Genomic DNA, 25,812 nt, shown 5'->3' with positions numbered 1-25,812 from the left:
TAAAATACACATTATTCATTTAATCTTCACAGCAACCCTGCAAGGTATGTGCTTTATTATCCTGATTTTGTAGATAAGGAAACTGAAACTCAGGAAAAAGGGATTCAGAAAATTGTCCAATCTTACATGAGTAGTATTCATGGAGGCAGGAGTCTAATCATAATTTTCTCACTGGGTGTCTCTGTTTAAAAACTGGGACCCAGGGTCACAAAAATTACTTGGGAGGGTTTAGGAGTGGCTTGTGTAATGCAAGCTCTTTAGGCCAGTTATTTTCCATACTAACATAGATCTCAGAAATCCCATATTTCCCAGGTGGAAAGGCAGAAATATCCCACGAAGAGTTAGCCAGGGGGAGGCCGAAATAAAGAGCTCTACCTCTCCGTCACTATCAAATCTAGTCCTATACACAGGAAGAACTCTGAGGGCAACAGCTGGCGCTAACAAGGACTTAGAATGAATTTGAAAATGGCAACTACTTCGAGGGTGCACTTGTAAAAATAACCCCCCACCCCGGTATACCAGTTAGGCCAAGTTGCCCCTTCCTCAGATTTAATGCCTTGTTCTGCAGCTCACTGCTTGTCCAGAGGAATGTGGGATAGACTCACAGCCTTCTTAGCCATGTACAACAGTATATGGCAGAGCCCTGGGAATAGTAAAATTTGTTTACTTAGCCAGGAGCCCTTGCACTTCATTTCTTGCTGGCTGTTTCATGTGAATATTATTTCATTTCAGCTCAACATGCTAGTCCCTCAGTATGCTGTAGTGACCAAATTTTCCTCAGGTTCTCCTGTTTGATTCACAAGGTCCAGCTTACATGACCATATATTGGGAAGCCCAGGGTTTTTGGCCATATATTTTTTATTGCAATAGGACTGATTAATGTAAAGGATTTTTGTACTTAAAATTTTAAAATAAATGGAAGTAAATTTGTTTTCTTTAAAACTTTTCTCTATCATGCTAAATATTCAAGTTAGATATGAATTGATACAAAACATTTCGAAAGAAATTTGGTCATAGCCCAGACACAGTCATTCTGGAAAATTATGATAAAGAAGTGATGCTAAATATAAAAGAAAAGCAAAAACCTCTATGGATAAAATTATTCACCATGGTTTTAGTTCTTATAGAAAAAAGTTGGACACCAGCTATCCTTTAAAATTGAGCATGAAACTTTAGGTACATTGTTGTATATAATCATGTAACAGTATGATGCCCTTTAAAAATGCTAAATTGAAACATAAAATATATATGATATCATATGATTGTTAGCTCTTGTTTCATAAAAAACCACTACAAATGTTACTGATGTAAAATCACAACCATTATATTATGTTCACAAATTCTGTGGGCCATAATTTAAGTAGCTGAGGCAAGGTGGGGATATTATATCCATGATGCCTGGGGCCTTCATTCAGAATACTTGAATGGTTGGGGGCTTGGAATCCTTTGGAGGCTTCTTTACTCACATGCCTGGGCTAGAATGGTGCAAAGGCAGAGTTTAGTTGGGACTGCCAATTGTGGCTTTTTCAGGAGGCTTGGGCTTCCTTAGAGCTTCCTTATAGGTGACCTTGCAGGGCTTAAGAAAATCTGGCAATTAATTTGAAAATGGAATGGAAGCCATCTTTCCACTTGTAAAAAATTTTTGCTTTGGTGTTATACAATGGAGACTTTTATTTTGTGTTGCTTTGAAAGCAACCTGACAGTGTCTAGTCACAAGCTTTTTGTATGTCAAGAGGCAGTTGGTGGTAGATTTCCTGATCTTGTAATAATGTTCTTCAGTTCAACAACTGATTGGCAGTAGTATTCTGATTCTTTGCTTCTAAAAGTAGCAAAGGTGTCTGCTCACCTAGTGTCTGTTTGGTGGCCTTATTATGAATGTCATACCTATAGGCCAAGCTTAGAGTTTACTTCTCCAGTCTTTCAGTGATTTGCTAAGCACCTAGTTTCTTGTATTAAATCACTTTCTGTATTAACACAACTAAATGGTTTCTGTTTCCTAGAACTGCTCCCTGATTACAAGAGTGCTTTAGCCCAGGTGTGGAGCTCTATGCCATGTAGAGAAAATTCTAAAAATTCAATTGTAAAACATTCAAGCAAAAGGGAAATTGTTATTCTGTATTTCACAGAAATATTCCCAAATTTTAAAAATTTACAAGTGTCTTTAAATGAGCTGATTGTATTGTGCCTTTAAATCAAGATTTGATTTAATGTACTTAATTGTATAAAGTAAGGCACAGTGATTTACTGAAAAATGACTTTATTGAATATAATTGAAAAATTTTATTTTATTTTTTAAAATATATTTTATTGTTTTTTTACAGAGAGGAGGGGAGAGGGATAGAGAGCCAGAAACATTGATGAGAGAGAAACATCAATCAGCTGCCTCCTGCACACCCCCCACGAGGGATGTGCCCGCAACCAAGGTACATGCCCTTGACCGGAATCGAACCCGGGACCCCTGAGTCCGCAGGCCGACGCTCTATCCACAGGGCCAAAGCAGCCAGGGCTATAATTGAAAATTCTAATATAGTCCTTGCCAAAGCTTAATATAAATGAAGAATATAAATGAAGATTTAACACATTATAAATTAGTCTGGTTAAACAAACTTTTTAATACACACTATGCAATTCCTAGAAAGTAAAAAAGTAGATTATGCCTGTGCCATAGAGGGTGATTCTATGGTGAAATAAATGTTGAACATAATGCTAAATCCAAATAAGCATTGACTTTTAAAAACAATGAAAATAAGTGAAATAAAAAGACTGCATTTAACCATATAAAATACAGTCTATAGTAAGTAATTGGTTAAAATGTTTGAAAGCCCACATTATTATACCTTTGTTTTCTTTTATAGTTAAGCAATAACTCTTCTTTTCCTCCCCTCCCTTCTTAATCATTGGTTATGTAACCCTAGGTGAAGGCCAGGTTGGCTTGTTGATTGATTTAATGTTGGTTGTTTGTTTAATTTAAGCAGGAAAAGAATTTATTAAAGGTTACTAGGCAGCTCAAACTCTTAGGAAGAACCTTTGAGGTATACTCAGAAGCTTTGCAGCCAATAACAATGTCCACAAGTAACTAAATGTTGAGTTACTTTTAATTAAGATACCACTGTCAGTGGCTTAGCATTGCTGATGCTGGGGCCTAAATGCCGGGAGCTGTGCTACTGCTGGCCTGGTGCAGGAGGACAACTCTGCTATCCTACTCACCAGAATTGAGGTTTACGTAATTTTTCTTTATTTCAGTGTTTTTGACAAATAAAAATAGGCTATATACTTATGTACATTTTTTGCTGACAATTTTGAGGTTTTTAGGCAATTATTTTTAGGACATTTTTTTTGAAGAATTTTAAGCTAAAGACCAAAGGGACCGAATCACAGACTTCCCTTGAAGTCAGCTTAATTTTATTCCTGGCTTTAATCTGATTATTTCTTAGCAAAGTTTTCATAGCTATGATTTTGTTGTCAAAGTTAAAATGCCTTGAATGAGTAAAGGTTTATATATTCTGAATTTAATGTTTAGTCTCTGAAATCCAACCTTTCAATGAGGGGCTTTTTCCTTTTTATTTCTCAACAATTTCTCATCTCTTCCAAGTTTAATTTTTATTGCATTTAAACATCCATTTAGGCAGATTTTTACAAATTATTTGGGACCAAATTTACAGTCTTTAGAAAAATAATCTCTTACTGAAAACATTGCCTTAGGTTTTGTTACTGATGAATAGAAATGTTTTAACTTGAAATAACAATATTTAAGATTTTCAGCTTCATCAAGGTATAATTGACATATGAAATTGTAAGATAGTTAATGTATACTTTGTGGTGATTTGATATACGTATACATTGTAAAATGGTTCCCACCATCTCATTAATTAACAGACCCATCACTTCTCATGTTTATTTATTTTGGTGAGAACATTTAAGTTCTCCTCTATTAGCAAGTTTCAATTATACATTACAGTGTTGTCAACTATAGTCACCATGTTATACATCAGATCCTCAGATCTTATAACTGAAAGTTTGTACCCCTTTACAAACCTCTCTGTATTTTCCCTACCTCCACCTCCTGGCAATCACTTTTCTACTGTTTCTTAGTTTGACTTTTTTTTTTTAGGTTTCACATATAAGTGATACCATGAATATTTGTTTTCCTGTCTAGCTTATTTCACTTTGTATAATGCCCTCAAGGTCCATCCTTGTTGCAAATGGCAAGATTTCCATCTTTCTCATGGAAGAATAATCCTGTAATATCCATAGTGTATATGGACATATCTATCACATCTTCTTTATCCATTCATCTGTTTAAGGACATGGACTTTTAAGATGTTTCCATATCGTGGCTATTGTGAATATACTAAAAGGAACATAGGAGTGCAGATATTTCTTTGATATCCTGTTTTCACTGTCTTTTACTAGATACCCAGAAGTAAAATTGTTGGATCATATGGTAGATTTTTAATTTTTTGAGGATCCTCCATACTGTTTCTCATAGTGACTGTACCAGTTTCCATCCCCACCAATAGTATATGAGTTCCTTTTCTCCACATCCTCACCAACACTTTTCTTTTTGATGATACCCATTCTAACAGGTGTGAGGTGATATCTCATGATTTTGATATGCACTTTTCTGATTGGTGATGTTGAGTACATTTTCATGTACTTGTTGGTGATTTGTATGTCTTCTTTGAAGACTATTCAGTTTATCTGCCTATTTTGAAATCAGATTTTTTTTTTTGCTATTCAGTTGTATGACTTATTTATATTTTTTGAGTATTAACCCCTTATCAGATATATGATTTACAAATATTTTTTCCCATTCCATTGGTTGCCTTTTCATTTTGTTGATGTTTCCTTTGTTGATGCTGTACAAAATCTTTTAAATTGATGTAGTGCCACTTGTTTATTTTTGTTTGTTTCCTTTCCCTTTGTTGTCAAATCCAAAAAATTATTGCCAAGGCCAATGTCAAGGAGCTTACTTCCTATTTTTTTCTAGGAGTTTTTTCTAGGAGTTGCATATCTTATCTTCAAGTCTTTAATCCATTTTAGTCAATTTTTGTGTATGGAATATAGTGGCTCTGTTTCATTTTTTTGCATGTGGCTTCTCAGTGTTCCTGGCACCATTTATTGAAGAGACTATACTTTCCATATAGTATATTCTTGGCTCCTTTGTTATAAATTAATTGACCATACATGCATGGGTTTATTTCTGGGCTCTCTCTTCAGTTCCATTCATCTGTGTCCGTCTGATTTTGTGCCAATACTATATTGCTATAGCTTTTTAATATAGTTTGAAACCAGAAAGTGTGATGCCTTTAGGTTTTTCATTCTCAAGATTGCTTTGGCGATTGGGGTCTTTTGTGGTTTCATACAATTTTAGAAATTTTTTTCTATTGATGTGAAAAATATCATTGGAATTTTTATAGAAATTGCATTAAATCTGTAGATTGCTTTGGGTAGTATGGACATTTTAGCGATATGAATTTTTCTAATCCATGAGCATGGAATATCTTTCCATTTATTTGTGTTTTCTTCAATTTCTTTAGAATGTCTTACAGTTTTTGTGCACAGATATGTTACCTACTTTGTTAAATTTATTCCTAGGTATTTAATTCTTTTTGATGTAATTTTAAATGTGATTTTCTTAATTTCTCTTTATGATAGTCTATTGTTAGTGTATAGAAATGCAACTGATTTTGTATAATGATTTTCTATCTTCCAACATTCCTGAATGCCTTTATATGTCCAACATTTTTTTTTGTAGAGTCTTTAGGGTTCTTTTTTAATATATGCTATCTGCAGATAAAGACAGTTGTACTTTTCCTGTTCCAATTTTAATAACTTATTTTTTTTTGCTTAATTGCTCTGGCTAGGACTTCCAGTACTAACCTATATAATAAAAGGCTAATATGCAAATTGTCTCTACGGGTGGGAGTTTAACCAACTGGGAGTTAGACATGCACTGATCACCAGGGAGCGGCGTGGAACATGGTGAGCGTTGGTGACACGGTGCTGGCAGCAGCCGGCAATGGAGGCGCTGCCAGCACCGATGGGCCCTGAAGAGAGCAGTACCACAGCGGAATGGTGGAACAGGTGAGTGGGCGGCGCCAGGCCAAGGTGGGTATGAGTGGGGGCCCCAAAGACAGCAACCAGTGACGGTGGTGGCAGGGGGTGGGACAGGCAAGCAGGTGGCTCCAGGCCAAGGCGGGTTCAAGCAAGGGACCTGATCTCCCTGCTGGTCACCCCACAGATAGGCCCTGATCACCAGCCAGGCCTAGGGACCCTACCCATACACGAATTTTGTGCACCAGGCCACTAGTCTTAAATAAAAGTAGTGAGAGTGGGCATCCTTGTCCTATTCCTGATAGGACTTAAAGGAAAAACTTACAGCTTTTCACTGTTGAGTATGATGTTAGGTGTGGGCTTGTTATGTGTGGTCTTTATTATTATGTATAGAGGAATTTTCCCTCTATACCCACTCAGTATAAATAGATGTTGAATTTTGTCAAACACTTTTCTTCATCTATTGAGATCATATGATTTTTATCCTTTATTTTGTTAATGTATTACATTGTTTTGCAGATCCTTTCATCCCTAGAATAAATCACACTTGAACATAAGACCCTTTTAATGTATTGTCACATTTGGTTTGATGATATTTTGTTGAGGATTTCTGCATCTATGTTGTTCATTAGAGATATTTTGCCTGTAATTTTCTTGTAGTGTCCTTGACTCGTTTTGGTATCGAGGCAATGCTGGACTCATAAGTTTGGAAGTGCTCCCTTCTATTTTTTGGGCCAAGTTGAGGATTGGTATTGATTCTTCTTTGAATATTTGGTGAAAATCACCAGTGAAGCTATCTAGTCCTGGACTTTTTCTTATTGGGAAGTTTTTGATTACTGATTCAATCTTCTTACTAATAATTGGTCTGCTCAGATTTTCTATTTCTTCATGATTCAGTCTTTGTATGTTGTATGTTTTTAGGAATTGATCTATTCTAAGTTTTCCAGTTTGTTGGAGTACAGTAGCCTCTTATGATCCTTTGTATTTCTGCAGTATCAATTTTAATGTCTCATTCTACTTTGGTTTTATTTGAGTCCTCTTTTTTCCTTGGTGAATCTATCCTATATAATAAAAGCCTAATATGCAAATTGACCGAACGGCAGAATGACCGGTCAAATGACCAGTCACTATGATGCACACTGACCATCAGGGGGCAGATGCTCAATGCAGGAGCTGCCCCCAGCCCACACAGGCCCCAGGCCAGCCAAGGCGGGTGCCAGTGGGGGCCCCCCAATTGCCCCGCTGGTTGCACCACAGATTGGCCCTAATCACTGGCCTGGCCTAGGGACCCTACCCATGCATGAATTTCATGCAAAGGGCCTCTAGTTTGTTTATATTTTCAGAAAATCAGCTATTAGTTTCATTTATCTTTCCTACTGTCTTTTTAATTTGTATTTCATTTATTTCTGCTCTGATTTTTCCTTACTTGTACTAATTTTGGGCTTCATTTGTCCTTTTTCTAGTTCCTTAAGACATAAAGTTAGGTTGTTTGAGATCTTTGTTTCTTAATGTAGGTTATCACTATAAACTTCCCTCTTATAATCGCTTTTGCTGCATTCCATAAGTTTTGGTATATTGTATTTCCATTTTAATTTGTCACGAGGTATTTTTAAATTTCTCTTTTATTTGTTAACCCATTGGTTGTTCAGTAGCATGTTGCTTAATCTCCACATATTTGTGAATTTTCCAGTTTTCTTCTTATAATTGATTTCTGGTTTCATAAAAGAGATCAGAAAAGAAGCCTGATATTATTTCAATCCTCTCATATTAAGACTTATTTTATGGAATAACATTATAATTTATCCTAGAGAATGTTCTATGTATGTTTGAGAAGAATATGTATTTTCATGCTTTTGGATGGAATATTCTGTAAACGTCTATTATGTCCATCTGGTCTAATGTGTCATTTAAGTCCAATGTTTTCTTGTTTTTCCCCTTCCCCCCCCCCCCCCCACAAACACAATTTCTTTATACTTAATTCACTGGGGGACACTTTGCTTGTTTCCATTTTTGGTATTGTGAATAAAACTTCAATTAATACTGGAGTGCTAATATTTCTACAAAATACTGATTTCACCTCCTTTAGATATACCAGAAGTGGGATTACTGGATCATATGTTTGTTCTATTTATTTTAAACTCCATAGTGTTTTCCATAATAAATATAACAATTTACACCCCCCAACAACAGTGTACTCAAGTTCTCTTTCGCCCATACCCTTGCAGACAGTTATTACTTGCCTTTTTGATAATGCCATCCTAATAGCTATGAGGTGATATTTAATTGTGATTTTGATTTGCATTTGTCTGATGTTTAGTGACATTAAGCACTTTTTCATTTACCTGTTGGGCATTTGTATGTCTTCTTTGAAAAAAAGTCTACTCAGGTCCTCTTCATTTTTTATTTTAAAATATATTTTATTGATTTTTTTACAGAGAGGAAGGGAGAAGGATAGTTAGAAACATTGATCAGCTGCCTCCTGCACACCTCCTACTGGGGATGTGCCCACAACCAAGGTACATGCCCTTGACCAGAACTGAACCTGGGACCTTTCAGTCCGCAGGCCGACACTCTATCCACTGAGCCCAACCAGTTAGGGCCATTTTTTAATAGGTTTGTTTTTATGTTTTGTTTTGTTTTTGCAGTTGAGTTGTATGAATCCTCATATGTTTTGGATATTAATCCCTTATCAAGTATATGGTTTGTTAGTTTTTTTCCTCATTCCATAGGTTTGCCTTTTCGTTTTGTTGGTTTCCTTTGCTGTGCAGAAGCTTTTTAGTTTGATGTAGCTCCACTTGCTTATTTTTCCTTTCATTGACTATAATACTTGCTTTTGGTGTCATATTAAAAAAAAATCATTGCCAAGACCAATGTCAATGAGATTTTTGCTGTTTTCTTCTAGGATATGATGGTTTCAGGTCTTATATTTAAGTCTTTTATCCATTTCAAGTTGATTTTTGTATATGGTAGAAGCTTTGTTCAATTTCATACTTTTGTATTTGAATATCCAATTTTCCCAACACCATTTATCAAGGAGACTATTCTTTTCCTAGTGTGTATTTTGACACCCCTGCAAAATTTAATTGACTATATATGGGTGGGTATATTTTTGATTCTCTGTTCTGTTCCATTGGTCTATATGTCTGTTTTATTTTAGCTTTGCAATATAGTTTTATTTTTTTTTTTATTTTTTACAACCTACACATGCTTTATTTAGTTGATTGAAAGACCTATGGTGCATACAATGTTTTACATAGTTTATCTCATCTTGGTTCACACTGACATCAGTTGTATTTGGGTTCTATGCTCGAGACTATTCAGGTGCTGCTGTTGTTTGTTTTCTTTCAGGATCAAGGTGGGTACTTTTATATGAAATCTTATTTTTAACTAGTGGCCTGGTGCACGAAATTCGTGCACATTAAAAGGGAATTAATTAGCTCTCTTTCCAGACCTGGAGGAGCAGAAGGCGCCATCATGGGAGTCGACATCCGCCACAACAAAGACTGAAAGGTTCGGCGCAAGGAGCCCAAGAGCCAGGACATCTACCTAAGACTGTTGGTCAAGCTATACAGGTCTCTGGCCAGAAGAACCAACTCCACTTTCAACCAGGTGGTGCTGAAGAGGTTGTTTATGAGTCGCACCAACCAGCCGCCTCTGTCCCTTTCCTGGATGATCCGCAAGATGAAGCTTCCTGGCCAGGAGGGCAAAACCGCCGTAGTTGTAGGGACTATAACTGATGACATGAGAATCCAGAAGGTGCCCAAACTGAAGGTGTGTGCCCTTCGTGTGAGCAGCCATGCCCAGAGCCGCATCCTCAAGGCTGGGGGCAAGATTCTCACCTTTGACAAGCTGAGACTCCCCCAAGGGCTGTGGCACTGTCTTGCTTTCTGGTCCTCACAAGGGCCGCGAGGTGTACAGGCATTTCGGCAAGGCCCCAGGAACCCCCCACAGCCACACCAAATCCTACGTGCGATCCAAGGGCTGGAAGTTCGAGCATGCAAGAGGCTGCCGGGCCAGCCGTGGCTACAAAAACTAACGCTAAATCCTATCATATTATTAAAAAGGTTTTGGATGCTGAAAAAAAAAGGGGGGGATTAATTAGAGGAAATAATTTAATATTGCTATTCGCCCTTTCTCTATAATAGAAGTGTCAGAAATGAAAGAAAATTAGTAAAATGTATATGAAAACCTTCCTCCTGTCAGAGTCTGGGGTGTACCACGGGACCCAGAGTCAAGTCCCCGCCCACCCACATGTGCCTCAAAATCGTGTGAGACCCAGACCCGGCCGCCCCCGCCCCCCCTCATTGGGCTAGATCCAGACCTGGCCAGTCCCATCCTTGTCAAGCCCCACTGGGCAGGGGACGTAGCCTCAGGTCCCCTGGCCCGGCACCAGGACATGGTCGTGGCCTGAGGTCCCCCAACCCAGACCGGGGCGGGGGGCGTGCCTTGAGGTCTCCTGTCAAGCCCCGCCAGGTGGGGGACACGGCCCGAGATCCCCTGTCAAGCCCTGCTGGGTGCGGGGCATGGCCTGAGTTCCCCTGTCAAGGCCTGCCAGGTGGGGGGACGCAGCCTCAGGTCCCCTGGCCCGGCACCGGGAGGGGGGCACAGCCTCAGGTCCCCCGTCAAGCTCCACTGGCAGGGGGGTGCAGCCTCAGGTCCCCCATTAAGCTCCGCTGGGCGGGGGTTGTGGCCTGAGTTCTCCCAACCCAGCACTGGGGGTGCACCTTGAGGTCCCCTGTCAAGCCCCACCAGGCAGGGGGTTGCAGCCTCAGGTCCCCCAGCCTGGTGCCGGGGTGGGGGGCGCGGTCTGAAGTCCCCTGTCAAGCCCCACCTGTTGGGGGTGCGGCCTGAGGTCACCCGGGCTGGCGCTGGGCAGGGGGAGCAGCCTGAGGTCCCCTAGCCCAGGACCAGGATGGAAAGCACACCTTGAGGTCCCCCATCAAGCCCTGCTGGGTGGGGGGCGTGGCCTCAGGTCCCCTGGCCTGGCACCAGGGCAGGGGGCGAGGCCTGAGGTCCCCATCAAGCCCCGCCAGGTGGGGGGTGCAGTCTGAGGTCCCCTGGCCTGGTGCTAGGGCGGGGGGAGCAGTCTGAGGTCCCCTAGCCCAGCACCAGGACAGGAAGCACACCTTGAGGTCCCCTGTCAAGCTCTGCCGGGTGGGGGTGCAGCCTGAGGTCCCCTGTCAAGCCCCATGGGGGCAGGGGAGGGTATAGCCTCAGATCCCTGCTGATTGCTCGTTAAGGCTCCTTATGGGAACTTGGCCTCAGCTGTGGGTGCAGCCATCTTTGTGATGGAGTGATGGTCAATTAGTATATTCCCTCTTTGTTAGATAGGATTCCTTCTCTGGCGATTCTTTCCTGGATTCTTAGCTTTGCATAATTATACCTACAATGGAACCAGTATCCTACAGTCACAATGATAAATCCTACTCCAACATTACATGATCTTCTAATTCTACTAGTTAATTAAAAAATGTCCAAGGCCAGCCACAACAGATTCTAATGAACCATATAATACTGAGTCCTGTGCACAGGGAATGTTCTTGACATCTAAAATTCCTAGGAGCTTAAAGGGCTTCTCCTGCCCAGGTTCCTTGGGCTGTGGCTCTGGCGTGGCTGCCATGGGACAAATAAATCACTAATTCTCTGTTCACTGATTTTGATCCTTTACATCCTTTCATTTTGAAATAGTAGTACATCTTTGATTTCAGTAATGCTTATTTTTTCAGTGTCAATTCTGTTAATCCCATCTAATGTATATTTCATCTCATACATTTTTTTCATTTTTAGAAGGTTGACTTGAGTCTTTGTTATCTTCCATGTCTTTTCTTAACATGTTGTGCTTTCCTCTATCTCTTTGGATATATGGAGTATATTTATAATAGTTTATTTACTGTCCTCTTCTACGGATTTCATCCTGTGTGTCATTTCTGGGTCAATTTCTATTGATTGATATTTTCTTTCATCATGGGATGTATTTTCTGGTTGACATGGTATCTTTGCCTGAGTACCAGACATTATGAATTTTATGTTATTAGGTACTATTTATTTCTGCTCTTTAAACATCCTTGAGCTTTGTTCTGGGACACAGTAATATTTCTTAGAAACAGTATGATTTTTGCTTTCTATTTTGAAATAATTACATAACCAAACTAAGTTGCCTAAAAACATTATGGATAAGTGAAATGAATAAAACAATACAGGAACAGAAGGGTAGAATTAGAAATACTTTGTTATTATAAGGTATTCATCCTACCCATGAAGCAGTAACAGTGTTATACAAAACTGAACTTGGATCAGTTGTAACGTATATTGTAAACTCTAGGGCAGTGGTCGGCAAACTCATTAGTCAACAGAGCCAAATATCAACAGTACAACGATTGAAATTTCTTTTGAGAGCCGAAAACCGATTTCTGTGCATGGGCCATGAAGTTTCAATCACACTGTACATACACGCCCGCACGTGGTATTATGTGGAAGAGCCACACTCAAGGGGCCAAAGAGCCACATGTGGCTCGCGAGCCGCAGTTTGCCGACCACTGCCCTAGAGCCAAATAGCAACAGTACAATGACTGAAATTTCTTTTGTGAGCCAAATTTTTTAAACTTAAACTTCTTTTAAGGCCACTTCTTCAAAATAGACTCGCCCAGGCCGTGGTATTTTGTGGAAGAGCCACACTCAAGGGGCCAAAGAGCCGCATGTGGCTCGTGAGCCGCGGTTTGCCGACCTCGGCTCTAGGGTAACCACAAAAAGAATTTAAAAAGTATAATTGAAAATGCTAAGAAAGTAGAGAAAAGGAACCATGTAAAATGCTTAATTCAAACCATAAAAACAAAAACAAAAGTGGAAGAAGAAAATAGGAATAAAGACCGAGGGCAATAATAGAAAACAGTAACAACTATGTTAGATATTAATCTAACTATATAATTACTTTAAATGTTAATTGTCTAAATACACCAATTAAAAGAAAGATTATCAGAATGGATCAAAAACCAAGACCCAACTATATGTTGTCTAGAAGAAACCCAATTTAAATATAAATTCATACATCAATTAAAATGGAAGAAGTGGAGAAATATAAACCATGCTAATATTAGTCAAAAAGATATATAAATCTCCCCTTTCGTCAGAACGGTGGGTAACATGGTAAGACCAGTGAATGACATTAATATTGGTCCACTGCCACACTTAATTTGCTGTGAAATATGTTCCTTGATGAAAAGCAATGGTTTGTTAAATATCATCATAGTGGAGAGGCATTCTCTAAGTCCATGAATAGTAGTTCTGGCAGAAGTGTTCCATGCAGGAAAGGCAGATACATATCCAGAACAAGTGTTTATTTTAGTAAGAACAACACACTGCCCCTTCCATGATAAAAGTGATCCAGTATAATTAACCTGCCACCAGGTAACTGGCTAATCACTCAAGGAATGGGAGATGTGCTGGTTTTTGCTGCTGTCATATTTTTGAATCAAGTTTGTTGTGGAACCTTAGAGTTCTCTGTGGATAGTAGACCCTTGTCAGACACAATTTGCAAATAATTCCTCTGTAACTTGTCATTTCACTTTCTAAAAAATGTCCTCTGTGCCAAAGTTTTTAATTTTGATGAGGTCAAACTTACCAATTTTTTTCCTTTTGGTGCTTGTGTTTGTGGTGCCATATCTAAGAATTCATTGCCAAATTCAAGGTAATGAAATTTCCCCCTATATGTTTTTTGGAGAGTTTTAGCTCTTTAAGTCATAGATCCTGCACATGGATTTCCAGTTTTTTCAGCACCATTTGTTGAAGAGAGTATTTTCCCCCCACTGAGTTGTCTTGGCAACTTGTTGAAAATCAATTCATCATAGATGTATGGTTTTATTTCTGGATTTTCAACTCTATTCCATTGGTCTATATGTTTATCTTTATGCTAGTACAACATTGTTTTGATTACTGCAGCTATGCAGGAAGTTTTGAAATTGGGAAGTACAAGTCTTCCAGCTTTCTCCTTTCTCAATATTATTTTTGCTATTCTTGCTTTGGCATTTCTATATAAATATTAGGATAAGCTTTTACATTCTGCAAAAAAAAAAAAAAAAAAAAAAAGGCTGGTGGTATTTTGGTAGGGACTGCATTGAATCTATTAGATTGTTTTGGGTGGTATTTATATTCAAACAAAATTAAGTCTTCCAAGTAATGTTATTGCATTTATTTAGGTCCATTCTTACTTAATCTCTTTTAGCAATTCTCTGTAGTTTTCAGTGTAGAAGTTTTATACCTCCTTGGTTAAATTCATTTCTAGGTATTTTATTCTTTTGAAGACTTGTAAATGGAATAAAAATTATTTTTTCAAAACTTTCATTCTTGATGTATAAAAACATAACTGATTTTTGTGTTTATCTTATACCCTGCAATTTTGCTTAGTTCATTTATTCTAGTGTGTGTGTGTTTTTTTTTGTTTTTTGTTTTTGTTTTTGTTTTTTTTTTAGATTCTTTGGGATTATCTATATATGGGATCATACCAGCTATCAAAAGAGATAGTTTTACTTCTTTTCCAATTTGGATGCCTTTTATTTCCTTTGCTTACCTAATTTCTGTGGTTTCTATTACAATATGTAACTTCCATTACAGTATAGAAGTGGTGAAAATGGGCATTCTTGTCTTATTCTGGAGGAAAGATTTTAGTCTTTTATCACTGAGCAGGATGTTGTCTGTGGGTTTTTCATGAATACCCGTTATCTATTTGAGGAAGTTCTCTTCTATTCCTAGTTTTCTGAGTATTTTATTATGAAAGGAAGTTCAGTTTTGCCAAATGCTTTTTCTGCATCGAGATTATCATGTGTTCCCCACCCCCTCATTCCATTAGTATAATTGTTACGTTGTTTCTTTTCTTTTGTTGAACTCCTTGCATTTTTGTAGTATGTTCCACTTGGTCATGGTATTTAGTACTTTTAATATGCTGTTGGATTTTGTTTGCTAGTATTTTGTTAAGAATATTTGCATTTATATTTATATTTATAAAAGATGTTGGTCTCTAATTTTATTTTCTAGCTTTGAAACCAAGATATTTTCTGGTGTCACAGAAAGAGTTAACAAATGTTCCTGTTCCCTTCTCTTCTATTTCTTGGAAGAGTTTAAGAAGTATTGGTATTAATTCCTTAAACATTTGGTAGAATCAGCGAAGCCATGTCATCCTGGGCTTTTCTTTGTTTGGAGATTTTTTAGTACCTAATTCAAGGTTTTTACTTGATATGTATATATATACAGATTTTCTTAAGTCACTTTTGATATTTCTAAGAATTTGCCTATTTCATCTAGGTTATCTAGTATGGCATACAATTGTTCATAGTATTCACTTATAGTCCTCTTATTTCTGTAAGGATGATAATAACGTCCCCACTTTCATTTTTTAATTTTTTTGCGTCTCCTCTCCTTTTTTTCTTAGTTTAGGTAAATGTTTGTCAATTTATTGATCTTTTCAAAGAACCAATTTTTGGTTTTCTTGATTATTGTTTTTCTATTCTCTATTTTGTTTCTCTTCTCTCTGATCTTTATTATTTCCTTCTGTTAGCTTTTGGTTTAATTTGTCCTTCTTTTCTAGTTTGTAAAGGTATAGAGTTAGATTATTGATTTTTCTTTTTAATATAGGCATTTGCCGCTATAAACTTCACTCTGAGCTTTGTCTTTGGTGTAACCTATACCTTTTGCTTTTTGTTTTAATTTGTTTCAAAGTATCTTGAATTTCCTCGTGATTTCCTCTTTGACCCATTGGTTATTTAAAAGTGCACATTTGCCCGGTCCATGTGGCTCAACGGTTGAGCATCAACCATGGACAAAGAGGTCACTAGTTCAATTCCCAGTCAGTGCACATGCTGCGTTGTGGACTTGATCCCAAGTAGGGGCTGTGTAAAAGGCAGCCAATTGATGTTTCTTTCTCATAGATGTTTTTTTTTTTTTTTAAATTTATTGTTTAAACTCAGTATTACATATGTCTTCTTTTTTCCCCGATTGACCCTCTCCCCACTCCTAACCCCCAGGACAAGCCCCCACCACCCCAGTGTCTGTGTCCATTGGTTATGCTAATATGCATGCATACAAGTCCTTTGGTTGATCTCTACCCACCACGCCCATGCCTCTGCCTTATCTCTAAGGTTGGACGGTCTGTTCAGTGTTACCTTGTCTTTGGATCTATTTCTGTTCATCAGTTTATGTTCATTATATCCCACATATAAGATCACGTGATATTTATCTTTCTCTTAGCATGATGCTCTCCAGGTCCATCCATGCTGTTGCAAATGGTAAAAGTTCCTTCTTTTTTTTTTTTTTTTAATATATTTTTTATTGATTTTTTACAGAGAGGAAGAGAGAGGGATAGAGAGTTAGAAACATCGATGAGAGAGAGACATCGATCAGCTGCCTCCTGCACGCCCCCTACTGGGGATGTGCCCACAACCCAGGTACATGCCCTTGACCGGAATCGAACCTGGGACCCTTGAGTCCGCAGGCCGACGCTCTATCCACTGAGCCAAACCGGTTAGAGCAGTTCCTTCTTTTTTATAGCGTCGTCGTATTCCATTGTGTAGATGTACCACTGTTTTTTAACCCACTCATCTGCTGATGGGCATTTAGGCTGTTTCCAAATCTTAGCTATGGTAAATTGTGCTATGAACATAGGGGTGCATATATCCTTTCTAATTGATATTTCTGATTTCTTGTCTAAAAGTGGGATTACTGGGTCAAATGGGAGTTCCATTTTTAATTTTTTGAGGGAACTCCATACTGTTTTTCACAGTGACTGCATGCTGGAAGCAAATTCCAGTAGTTAGCACAGTAAATGTGAGAAGTTCATCAGAAGGCTGATGGACAGTTCCAGCAGGGCTGAAAATCTGCATATTATTGCCTGCTGCTGGAACAGCCAAAGGCAGTTCCCCCAACCTGATAATCTGTTGTTTACCAAACTTTACCTTTGATATGTATATCTGGCTTTGCTAGAGGGCAAGATGTGTGAATAAAAAGCCCTCTATGTGGATATTCGGGGAGCTTAGTCACTAGAACTAAATTTCCATCTGGCCCTCCAAAATGCCTTCCAAATTTATATTTCATGTCTAGTCTCTTAATCCATTTACGCACAGTCCCTTTTCCAGATTCCTGAACCCTTCTAGATGCCGAGTAAGACCCCGGCATTAATGACACCTCAAAACGGGATGTCTGGAGAAGAAGTTTCACCTAAGTGAAGAAAAGAAGTTAATCACCGGTAAAGGTAAAATTCAGTGGGGAGATTCACTGCATGTAAAGCTTGCACCAAGCCTTGGAGGTCGTGAACCAAGGTGGGCAAGAAAGTCTTTTGTTTTAAGCCAGACTATTATGGGGAAGAATTCGGTTTAAAGGCAAAAATATCTTTGTAAATTTTTAGCTTATATGCTCAAGGATAAAGAAATTGGAATGTCAAAAGGCACTTTCTTAAATCAGGCTCAAGGATAAAGAGTGCCGTTGTCACATTTAACTATGTGGATTCTTGTTCAAACTGAAAAATGCCTAATTCGTATTTGGGATTGAAAGTCTGTAATAAGAAAAAAAGCCCCGCTGCCAAATCTGCCTCTAGTATTGAAAGGGTGGGCAGCTAGAGAGATTAAAGCTGTCAGCTCTCTTCCTGAGAGACTCTCTAAGGCTTTGTTTAAAAATTACCGTAGGACTCCTTGGGACAGGCAAAATGTAGCAAAAATAACTTTAAAAGCTAGTCAATGCCATGGAGAGTGGAATAGGAAAAGAGTCAGGATCTATCATTTTATTTGGTTTAATGTGTTTATTGTTATCTATTAAACATGCCTTTAATAAGAAAAGAAATGTGGCCAGTTCCGTTGCTTAATTTTCCCAAAACAAACAGGATGTGGGGGAAGGGAGACACGTGGTGATCCTGTAAAAATGGAAGCCCACTCCCGAGTTTGCTAAGAAAAGTCTCATCTCCGCCATATTTTTTCTCGGTTTGTCATTTAAAAATTTAACAAAATTTAGGAATGTGTTTGGGATTTCTGTACTCGTAAAGAGAGAAGCTAGCTTAAAACAAAAGAGCGCTCCGTCCGATGTTGGACAAGGTTTTGAGCTAAGTTTAACTCTCTTTACAGATGCTACAGAATAAAACCCAAAGTTGTTTTTTCTCAAAAGAAAGATGGTGGAGGTGACCCAAAGATTTCCATAATAAAGGGTAGTTTTTATGTAATAATGGACTGCATTCCAAGGTTAACATTAAGGCTGCTAAAAAGTCAGTAAATTATCTCTGTTACAGAATTTGCCAAAGTAAATGCCTTAGATAGTAATAATTGGTTTTAGAATCTCAAAATTGCTGAAACATAGATAAATAATATATTAATTATGAAGGTCCAAGTAGCCCAGGGGGAAACTAGCTTTGCTCTTTAACAAAGAAAAAAGCTGGTTGCGCTAGTTTCCCGCCGGCAGCAACCTCTAAGGCAGTGGTTCTCAACCTTTCTAATGCCGCGACCCTTTAATACAGTTCCTCATGTTGTGGTGACCCCCAACCATAAAATTATTTTTGTTGCTACTTCATAACTGTAATTTTGCTACTGTTATGAATCGTAATGTAAATATCTGTGTTTTCCGATGATCTTAGGCTCTACAGCAGCGGTTCTCAACCTGTGGGTCATGACCCACAGGTTGAGAACCACTAGCAGGGTCGCCTAAGACTGAAAGGGCAGGGAGACTCCATGTTCCTTTTGTTCCATGTCTTTCACCTCGTGGAGTCAGGTTCCCGCCCTAGAACCTCTCCAAGAGCCCAACCCACACCTTTGAATTAGCCAACAGAAATGCAAGGGGAAGGTAAGCCGCGCCCTGCCCCCATGTGCAACCTGATCCCGACCAATCAGCAGAGGCGACACTACCTCACCCCTCCTACCTCTCCCAGGCCCCCTATAAATCAGCGCATTTGGGGGCTGACTCTCTCTCTCTCTCCACCTCGCCGCTGCGCCGGTGGGTGTGTGTGTGGGACTGAGCTCGAGCTAGCTCGATTAAAAGGCTCTTTGCTTTTGCATCGGACTTGGCTCCCTCGTGGTCTTTGGGAATCACGAAATCTGGGCATAACAAGACCATCAGAAAACAGATATTTACATTATAATATTTACATTATAATATTTACATTATAATATTTACATTAATAAAATATTAATCTGAGTTTGCCTCGCATGAAAAATCTAGATGACAGAATTAAATCTATTAATTAAATGTCTTGTATTTTAAAAATGTAAAGGTGTTACTAATCTAAGAAATTCTAAGTATTTAACTTGCCAGCTAAAATTTAAGGCTTCTAAGATTTTAAAGTTTAAATTAAGTTAAGGAGAAATTATATAGTTGTGGTAACAAAATGCATAAAGCAGGGGTCCTCAAACTACGGCCCACGGGCCACATGTGGCCCGCTGAGGACATTTATCTGGCCCGCTGGGTGCCGCTGCCTGTCCTGCTTAGCAGCCGACTCGTCCCGGGCAGGCAGTGCGCATAGGAATTTGTTCATAGTTTCTTTTTTAAACTATAGTCCGGCCCTCCAACGGTCTGAGGGACAGTGAACTGGCCCCCTGTTTAAAAAGTTTGAGGACCCCTGGCATAAAGTATAGAAATTTATTTTTGAGAAAATAATTCTTATATTTTCTCTGGAGAAATTAGTAGGTTAAAATATATTGATTTACCAAGTGTGGTAAAATTTCAACCTAAGATATAATATTTTATATGGTCTAATTAAAAAAGAATTAATTCTATGATCTCAACCAAATTTTTAATATAAAAACCAGTTTAAATTTAATTGATATCTTTTAGAATAATTATAAAAAGTATATAATATAATCTTTGGGTGATATATAAAAGTATATAATATAATCTTTGGGTGACTTGGAAAGATTATTAAATAAATAAATAAATAAATAAATAAATATATATATATTTATTTATTTAATAATCTTTCCAAGTTAAATTTCAAGACTTTAACTGAGGGATGGCTTTTGAAGCATTCCATGGGCCCTGGAGCAACTCAAAGAATTCTCTCTTCTTAAAAGAAATATTTTTTAATTAAGCCAATCTAATATACTTGAAATCGCATAGAAAGTTTTATCAAATAAAAATAAATATATTTTGTTTATAACATATATTTTAAATATTATAAAGCTTTAACCTCTAAAGGAGGGCAAGCAAAATTCCTAAATTTTTCTTAAGTAAAGCCAGATTTTTTCAGCAATGAAATTTTAAAGACAAAACCCCGGGCAGCCTGCTTTCAGATAGGCTGTGGGTGGGGCGGCATTTGTGCCTAATGGATCAGACGTATAAGTTTGCTTACTTTGCTTTTTCAATAAAGATGCCTACTTTAATTACTTAATAAATTAGCTTTTTAAAATTATAATCAAGGTCTCATGTAAATTAAGTTATATGAGAAGCCAAAATTTTTATAAGCAATTGGATTCTAATAAAGTCCTCTGAAAATTATTGACACTTCCCATAATCCCTCTTTATATGCAAATAAGCCAAAAAAAATACTGTTTAAAAGTAAATTTTAAGCTTAATAAAAAGGAGAAATTTAAAAATTTTGAAATCTCTTCTGCTAATATTTACAGGGTAAGCTGAATATTATTCAAGCATTAAATCTGATCATAAATATAGTCAACATAAATTTAAAGAGAGACACTTAAAATGTAGATATGTGGCAGTATCAGCCAGCACCTAAGAAGCAACCATGTAGGTTGCCTGATGTAAAAAAAAAAGGAAGAAAAAGGGTTTTAAAAAGAAACTTCGTAAATGTGGCCATGATATTACTCTGGAAGGAAATAAAGAGATGTTTCCTTCAAATGTCTGGAAAACTGTAATTAAAAACCAATGTATTAGGCCTCAAGAAGAAAAGTAATTTGTGTTTTATGTAAAAATTACTCAAAGACTAATAGCAGAAATTCAATTAGTATCATTTACTGTCCACAGCCAAAGACAAGTAAGTTTAAAAATAAGCCTTCTTTCAGACTAATTTAAATTGGCAAATTGAAATAAGTAAATATTCAGGGGAACTTAGTTGTACTGGGCAGAACACTATTCCCGGAGTATTAACTAATTTTTTACTGGTAGTTCATCTCATGGTAAAAGCTACTTATTATGCAATGAATCCAGACCAGTCATGTTTCTATGCAAAGAATGGAATTAAAAGCTATCAAGGCTGCATTGCAGGATTTCCAAAAGCCTCTTAATAATATTTAAAACAAAAAAAGGGGGGATAGTGGAGAAATACCCTGTAAGTAAAGTACATCAAGCCTTAATTACTTAAATTTTTTACTTTAAAATTATTTTTTCACTTGTAATGCTGATGGCAAGACACACATGGTGTCAGAATAAGCCAAAGAAAATGGTTTGGGCAAAAATGAAAAGATCCCGAGTCTAGTTTATAGAAAGGATTCCTTTATTAACCTTTGGCCGAGAATATGCTTGTATATTTCCAGAAAACTCCTCCAAGCCCATGTGGATTCCTGCAATAATGGATTTGAGAGAGGAACTAACCAGACTACTCCAGCCACGGATGGCGATGGCCTCAGGCAACGTGCTGACGAGACAAAGGAGAAACAGTCCATAGATGGAGGATGGTGAAGATGCCTTGTCATGCCAGCAGTCAGCAGCTGTGCGTCACTGCAGGTTGCCCAGGACCAAGCCAAAGAAGGTTGGACCTGCATTACTCACTGTTTGTCCACCATCCAGAACTACAGTATCATTGCTGTCATGTCACAGGGAACCCATGGAAAAACTGTTGGACACTGATTGGGAAGAGAACCCATAAAAAACTGTTGGACCTTGGAAAGGGGACTCAAAGAACTGTTGGCCCAGCAAGGAGCTTACTGCAGAGTGATTCCTTTGATGCCCGGCAGCAATTTAAAGGGACATGATAGAACTCGATCCTTTCCATTGAATTTAAAAATCTTAAAAGGACCCGAGCTCTGCAAATGACATACATTTTTGTTAAATTTATTAAATAAAATGGGGGGATATGCTGGAAGCCAATTCCAGTAGTTAACATAATAAATGCAAGAAGTTCATCAGAAGGCTGATGGACAGCTTCAGCAGGGCTGAAAATCTGCATATATTATTGCCTGCTGCTGGAACAGCCAAAGGTAGTTCCCCCAACCTAATAATCTCTTTATTGTTTACCAAACTTTACCTTTGATATGTATATCTGCTTTGCTAGATGGCAAGATGTGTGAATAAAAAGCCCTGTGTGCGGAGATTCGGGGAGCTTAGTCACTAGAACTAAGATTCTGTCTGGCCCTCCAAAATGCCTTCCAAATTTACAATTCATGTCTAGTCTCTTAATCCATTTACACGCAGCACCTTTTCCAGATTCCTGAACCCTAGTAGATGCTGGATAACACCCTGGCACCTGCACCAGTCTGCATTCCCACCAGCAGTGAACGAGGGTTCCTTTTTCTCCACATTCTTGCAGCACTTGTCATTTGTTGATGATAGCCATTCTGACAGGTGTGAGATGTTACCTCATTGTCGTTTTGATTTGCATCTCTTGGATGATTAGAGACTTTGAGCATGTTTTCATATGTTTCTTGGCCTTCTGTATGTCCACTTTCAAAAAGTGTCTATTTAGATCCTTTGCCCAATTTTTGATTGGATTGTTTATCTTCTTTTTGTTAAGTTGTATGAGTTCCCTGTAAATTTTGGAGATTAAACCCTTATCTGTGATACCATTGACAAATATGTTCTCCCATGCAGTAGGCTTTCTTGTTTTGTTGATGGTTTCTTTTGCTGTGCAGAAGCTTTTTATTTTGATATAGTCCCATTTGTTTATTTTCTCCTCAGTTTCCATTGCTCTAGGAGCTGTATTGGTAAAGATATTGCTATGACATATGTCTGATATTTTGCCTTTTATAGAGTCTTCTAAGATTTTTATGGTTTCCAGTCTTACATTTAAGTCCTTTAACCATTTTGCATTTATTTTTTCATCGATGTTTCTATTTCTCTCCCTTCCTCTCTAAATCAATAAAAACATATTTTTAAAAAAGTGTGCTGTTTAATTTTTAAATTTTGTGAATTTTCCAGTTTACTTCTAATTTCTATTTTCATTCCATTGTGACTATAGAGAAACCTTTGTATGATTTTAATCTTTTAAAATTTATTGAAACTCGTTTTATGTCCTAAAATATGTTCTATCCTGGAGTGCTCCATGTATACTTGAGAATAATATGTATTCTATTGTAAAGAGTACTCTATATATATCGTTTAAGGCTAGTTGGCTTTTAGTGTCACTCAAGTCCTCTATTTTCTTTTTGATCTCCCATCTAGACTTTTCTATCCATTAATAAAACCAGGCTATTGATGCCACAAAACTCTGCCATGAGCTAACCAAAAGGCATCTTGCTGTCCCATGCCATACTGGTTGGCTTTTCATCCACTTCTTCAATATATACATACAGAAGCACTCTTCAGTTGCAGTCACACCATCTTGTTGCCAGCACAAATTGTTGGGATGCCAATCCAAAATGAAAACTTTTGAATAAATTTGCTTTTTAATGTGCCTGCTTACTCACTTGTCATTTTCATACTCAAGTAACAAACAAATGAATTATGCTTCAGAATCCACAGCAAATTTGTTCTCAAGAGGGAACCACTTCACAAAAGTAGCTGCATGATTCTCAAGATCACCAGAGTGAGCTTCCAGACACATCTTTCTGACTCCTGCAGAGGATAATGTGATTGTGCATGAGAGCCTAGTCAGTTCCTGTGATGTATCCACTGTGCTCCTGAAGTTCATGAGGTTTCACACACTGGCTCCCAATCTTCTTATAGATGTGGACTTTGTGGCTAAGGACAATCAGAGTATGATCCCTCTTCAAGCATGACAAGTGATTGGCTCTAGTAAAAACTGTTGCAGGGACAATATTCTTGGTGTTTTCCAGAGGTAGAAAGCTGGGGTCAGGGCAGCCGAGACAGGCTCAGAGCGGAGAATTTAAAGATTGGTCAATCAACATGAACAGGCTCTGTTCTGTTCTGCAACTTTTACCATACATTATTTCTCTTCCTTTTCCTTTTTTATGCTTTCTGTAGCCACTTACACTATATGGTCTGTATTTTCTTATTTGATATGTATTTATCCTTTGCCTAATTTTTGAGGTTCTGGGGTATTTTAATTTTTTTCAAGTAGTTACTTTGAAGATACATTCTTAATTTGTTACTTCTTGAATTGTTACCTATGCATAATATCAGTTGTTTTCACCATATGAAATGTAAAATTAGTTAAACAACATAAACTGATGAATAAAAATTGAACCAGAGTCATAGAAGCATCGAACAGACTGTTCAACCTATGAGGGAAGGCAGGGGGTGAGGGGGTAAGAGATCAACCAAAGGACTTGTATGCATGCACATGAGCATAACCAGTGGACACGGGAGAAGGAGGGCATGTTCTGGGAGGTGGGGGTGGCTGGGGAGAGGTTAATGGGGGAAAAAGGAGACTTATGTAATACTTTAAACAATAAAGAATTTTAAAAAAGATATGTTAAATCTAAAGAAGGTAAAATTAGTATAATTCCTCTTCCTCTATTTGTCTGCTCTTTGTTTTTAATATTTTTATTTCAGAGAGGAAGGGAGAGGGAGAGATAGAAACATCATTGATGAGAATCATTGATTGGCTGCCTCCTGCACGCCCCCTACTGGGGATTGAGCCCACAACCTGCGCATGTGCCCTTGACTAGAATCAAACCTGGGACCCTTCAGTCCACAGGCCGACGCTCTATCCACTGAGAAAAACGGCCTAGGGATGTCTTTGCTATTAATTCACCTCCAGTAAATCTCCAAATTTAGCGACAAAAATCACTAATCTGTTATTGGCAACTTTGACCTACTTGCTAGCCTCCATCTCTCAATATTACACTCTTATTTCTATATTGTTATGGATTTGAAGTTTACCTTCTGTTTTATAATCACATTTTCCAGTATTAAATACTCACTACCTGTCCTTTGACCATGATGTTACTCCATGCATTTTTTCACTAACTGGGTATTGTCCTATAATAAATTTTTGTGTTTCAAACCTCATGGGGGCCTGCAGTTCATTTATTTGATATATTTGATGATACATTCTAGTATATAACGATATATTCACAATGTTTGTGCCAGCAAGGCTTGAATTCTATAAAATTAACTTATTTTTAGGTTGTTTTTTTTAATTCAAAACTGAGTTTATTAGGAAAAAAATATCTATTTTTTGTTAAAAATGAAAAGCTAACTTTTCACTAAATATAAAAATGTTTGTTATAAGGCAATTTCTCATGAATCTGGAAATCTATATATATAAAAAGCTAATATGCAAAGTGTCCCCTCAGGTATTTGACCGGGAGACCAGAAGTTTGCTTGCTATGACACGCGCTGACCACCAGGGGTGGCGTGGAACGTGGCAGGTGACCAGCGGTGGCGGTGGCGGGGCACTGGGGGAGCGAGGGAAGGTGGAGGTGGGGAGGTGGGGAATTGCACAGTGACTGCGCGCAGGCGGGAAGACAGGGACATAGTGGGCGACCAGCAGCGGCAGGGCGGGGAGGCGGGGAGGTGGAAAACCTGAGCAGCCCTGATCGCCAGCCAGGCCTAGGGACCCTACCCATGCACGAATTTTGTGCACCAGGCCTCTAGTTATTTTATAAAATGCTAGCTACTTAAGGGTTCTAACTACATAAGTGACCAATGCATGAGATTTTTACTGTTTTACTATTATTTTATTGTTACTGTTATATTATTCCTGTTAAGGATTGTTGA

The 25,812-nt window shown here is 38.0% G+C and overlaps 1 protein-coding gene and 2 pseudogenes across 3 annotated transcripts in view; 1 reads left to right on the top strand and 2 right to left on the bottom strand.

The window, feature by feature from the left end:
- Positions 1 to 25,812, bottom strand: part of STXBP5L (syntaxin binding protein 5L) — a 228,629-nt gene that overhangs the window by 27,401 nt on the left and 175,416 nt on the right.
- On the bottom strand, positions 9,226 to 11,677 carry LOC308242450 (cytochrome c oxidase assembly protein COX20, mitochondrial-like; annotated as a pseudogene). The gene is made up of 2 exons: positions 11,391 to 11,677; positions 9,226 to 9,444 (listed from the first exon to the last, which is right to left on the bottom strand). The product of its transcript is annotated as a cytochrome c oxidase assembly protein COX20, mitochondrial-like (transcript).
- Positions 9,532 to 10,100, top strand: LOC308242449 (large ribosomal subunit protein eL18-like; annotated as a pseudogene). The gene has a single exon. The product of its transcript is annotated as a large ribosomal subunit protein eL18-like (transcript).

The sequence above is a fragment of the Plecotus auritus genome, assembly GCF_963455305.1.
Source record: "Plecotus auritus genome assembly, chromosome: 2".
Lineage (NCBI taxonomy): Eukaryota > Metazoa > Chordata > Mammalia > Chiroptera > Vespertilionidae > Plecotus > Plecotus auritus.
Note: the sequence above shows the minus strand (reverse complement) of the source record. Positions and strands in the feature narration are given on the sequence as shown.